Source organism: Papaver somniferum, unplaced genomic scaffold, assembly GCF_003573695.1.
Source record: "Papaver somniferum cultivar HN1 unplaced genomic scaffold, ASM357369v1 unplaced-scaffold_125, whole genome shotgun sequence".
Lineage (NCBI taxonomy): Eukaryota > Viridiplantae > Streptophyta > Magnoliopsida > Ranunculales > Papaveraceae > Papaver > Papaver somniferum.
In genome coordinates this window covers 9,660,216-9,664,181 of record NW_020621603.1, presented here as the reverse complement: position 1 = coordinate 9,664,181, position 3,966 = coordinate 9,660,216, and the positions used below count along the sequence as shown (strand labels likewise).

Genomic DNA, 3,966 nt, shown 5'->3' with positions numbered 1-3,966 from the left:
CCTTAGCTGATCTCACCCACAACTAAGAGTTGCTACAACCCAAAGTCGAAGACTTATAAACAAATGTCTCCCACAGATATGTTTATTCTTTATTCAGTTTTTGTTCCGTCTTTTGATAAATCAAGGTGAACATGAACCAATTGATAATCCGTTCTTATACTTCCAAAGAGCATCCCAAAAATGTCAATCACCTCACAATAACCCAACTGATTAACAAAAAAAGTTATTGCGGAATCACAATGTAGCGCCCCCAAAGCTAGCAGCTGACTAATCCAAGAGATTAGCTAAACAAAGAGGCGCTAAAAATCTAAATCATATACTTAAGCATTCAAATAAAAATCTGCTACAAAACTTAATCCAAAACTAATCCCTCTCAGAAATATATATACAAGAACTTCTCTTAAATGATACATATACAATAGTCATTTTGTTTGCAAATAGAATAAATAGCATAATACGCATAACAGAAGTTAACTAATTAACGGAGTCAACTCCTCGAAGCTTTCGCTGCGCAACTCTGATCTGTCTCTGAAACTGAAAGTGTGAATGGGTGAGCACATCATCCCTAAAAGGGGTGCCCCAGGAATAACATTTAACTTTAAAGAAATCATGAGCAAGATTTGGAAAACAATTCATGTTTTCCCAAACATCAAAGTGACTAAGTCACTCGAAATGCACAAACAACGTATATGGACAAACTCCTTCTTCAAACAATATATATTAGTGATGTCGGGTTTTTCCACACCTACATAGCTATATTGATGCCGGGTTGTTCCACACCTAATAAGCGTAAAAGCTGAATTCATGTAGATATAAATGAAGGAAAGTATCCTATGTACCACACGTGGAAATTCTCATTTCCCATAACAATTCATAATGACGACAAACATTACAAACCCTTTTCAATTGATGGAAAGATTCAAAGAATCAACAGAACAATCATAACAAAAATTAAACAATGCATGAAAAGCACGAACAGACAATGCATGAATTTGTTAAACATAAACTTTTGTAAAAGAAACAAACAATGGTTTCAAAAGAGTTAAAAGTATTCCCACCTATTTTGATGACAAGCCACGCCTACCTAGAGATCCACGATCCACTGGTTCATCCTTTGAATCGATCGTTGTTAATATAGACTAACTGTTAATCACACAAGAAGTTTAAGAATCTAGCCAAAAGGCTCACACAACGCTCATAACATAATCCCATATAATTTTCTAGTTATAAGCTAAGTGAATTATCTAATGGTTATAAGTCATTTATGGTTCTACACCTTTTATTCTCTTACTTTCGTATATCTAAAGTTTACTAATTCAATTAGATTGGTTCTGTAGTTCGTTAGCTAAGTCTTATGAATATCTAGAACTTGTAGAAGAAGCCAAAGGCTAATCAGATCATAAGAAGTCCAAAACATAAAAGTAGGATAACTAACCCTAAGTCCAAGTCCACCAAATTGATCCATTAATCTAAGGCTTGACCTAATTTGTCAACTAACGGTCAAAGTGTCAACTAACGGTCCACGACAAGTCAGAGTCCAGGGTCAATGGTCAAATAAGTCAACCAGGAATCGTTCAATGATCCAACTCAGGTCAAGATAGGGAAACTCAGTGAGTTAACTCAGTCAGATTGACAGAGTCATAAGTACTAGGTCAAGTCAGCTAAGAACATAATCGGTCAGATAATCTGACTAAGATGGCTAACAGGCTTAAAACTCAAGAACCTAAGTTTTTACAATCATTATACATTTCATTCATTCAAAACAAACTTCAAGATCAATATACAAATACAACTGCAATTTAAGCCTACCTGCAATTGCAGTAGCAAGCCTCCACTGGAGCTATAAGATATTCCCTACTACACATCTCATGCCTGAATTACCCCCATTACAATTCTGCCTTCCACCATATCTATCACATACACTCAATGCTTCTTGCTTCAGTAAAACCAGTTACTCAGTTCACTAGATTTCAGTGTACATCGACACTTCAAATTACAGTTCCAACTCCAATTCTTTTATCACTAGTACAACACCAACATCATTTCTACCACTTCCATTTTCTCTGTAACTTACAAAACCACCACCACCATTACCATTATTCTATACTCCACCTCAAACTTCATAAATTCCACTCGTTCCTGCAATTGTAATTCAAACTCAACAATCTACAATCCAATCTTAACCTTCAGCCATACAATAGGATTCATTCCTCCTGCAATACTTATACAGTTCACCAACACAATTTCTTGTTCAGTTAACCACAAATCAATACAACTCCCTGTATATCAACAAATTTAAATTCAACACCTTCATCAACATCTCATAATCCATTAACTCGAATTGAAAATATACAAGTATTACTAACTGAACTAAGAAGAACGATTACCTTGAAATGGTTTCTCCCCCAATCAGTTTAGGATCAAATTCTTCTCTACCTTAATCTGAATCAGGGATCTTCCTCTTTTAATTCCTCTTCACAAATTCCAACTCCTTAAGCTAATATTCAATCCATGAATCTTAACTCTTCATTTGAAACAGAACATGAGACCCTGGATTCATAACAAGAACCTCAACTTCAAATTCTAAACCATGACTTACAAATTCAAGTTATACTTCAACCTTAATTCTTAGTTCGAGTTAAATTCACCTCTAATCGATCTTCTAAACCTTCAAATTCATCTCTTCCAAGTTCAAATTCATGAAACCCTAATTTCAATTTGTGAAGAACACAAAACCTAATTTCCTTTCAAATCAAGATTAAACTTCACAGAAACATTTCTATTTCATACCTGATCAAAACCCATCCTTCAATTTCTTCATAACCGTCACCAAAACGAACACCAATTGATTTCACAAAAACCCCAGTTCACTGTTTACTCAAATCCTCAATCATCTCTTCAATTTCTTCCTTAAACAACTTCAATATAATAAACCCATCCACTGATTCCATCTAATTCTTCCTACACCACCACTCAATTCGAATCTTAATTTAATTTCTAGAAAACCCTAGTTCTGCCAACTGAATCACCCTTCTCCTCGAATCAGAATCAACTGCATCAAACTAACACCACTACCATCAACCAATACTTGATCTTACCGTACTTTCTTTGGTCACGAACTCTCTGATTTAGTTACTCAATTCACCAGCAGGTGAAGAACGAAGGAGAAAAAGAAGAAAAAGAAAGAAGAAAAACAAATGAAAGGTTATCCTCTCGAATTGAGTTGATAAGGTCGACCCAAAGGAACCCAAGAATCTGATAAGGGAAAGCCACAACGTGTCCTTGTTGCATTCAAAAGCGTTTTTCCAGAAATGACGATTTTACCCTTCATATTATCTTGATGTTTTCTTCTTGATCCGATATCTGATTCACACGTTCGAGTAGTCCATTTCGCATAATTTTTCGAGATCTAACCGATGGTACTAGTCCGTATCTAGATCGTCGTTAGATTAATTTCTATTAATTAAAATTTATATTAACTAATCGAGTGATTATCGGCTAAGGCGTCTCTTGACTAGTCTAATAGCCTTGACGAGCTTGAGGGTCCTTACACACAAGAGTTTGAGACGAAGAAATGTTGTGATTACTTTTTATATCTTACCTATCGGAGGTAAATCTCGAGTAAATCTTAGAGAAGATAAAACTCAATACGATAGAACAAATAAGATCAGAATACGCAACTATAGAGAAAATAGTTGGATCTGGCTTCACGAATCCCAAATGAAGTCTTCAAGTCGTTAACCTATAATGGTTTTGGAAAAATCTAGGTGAAAGGAGAATCGAATCTAGTACGCAACTAGGACACAAGAAAGTGTCGGGGTTAGGTTTTCCAGTTGCTAGAGTTCTCCTTTATATAGCCTTTCAAATCAAGGTTGCTTACAATCAAAGCTAGGATAGCTTAGTAACAAAGCATTCAATCTTCTTCGTTAGATGAACTCCTGAATTAAGATTCAAGCTAAGTCTGAT

At 35.3% G+C, this 3,966-nt stretch overlaps 1 long non-coding RNA gene across 2 annotated transcripts; it reads right to left on the bottom strand.

Moving 5' to 3' along the window:
* Positions 1-223: 223 nt before the first annotated feature.
* On the bottom strand, positions 224-3,227 carry LOC113331535. Of its 2 annotated transcripts, XR_003351006.1 has the most exons (3): positions 1,810-3,227; positions 1,059-1,143; positions 224-534 (listed from the first exon to the last, which is right to left on the bottom strand). It is a non-coding gene; the product is annotated as an uncharacterized LOC113331535 (long non-coding RNA). The 2 variants fall into 2 exon arrangements; XR_003351007.1 differs by lacking the exon at positions 1,059-1,143.
* Positions 3,228-3,966: the final 739 nt, after the last annotated feature.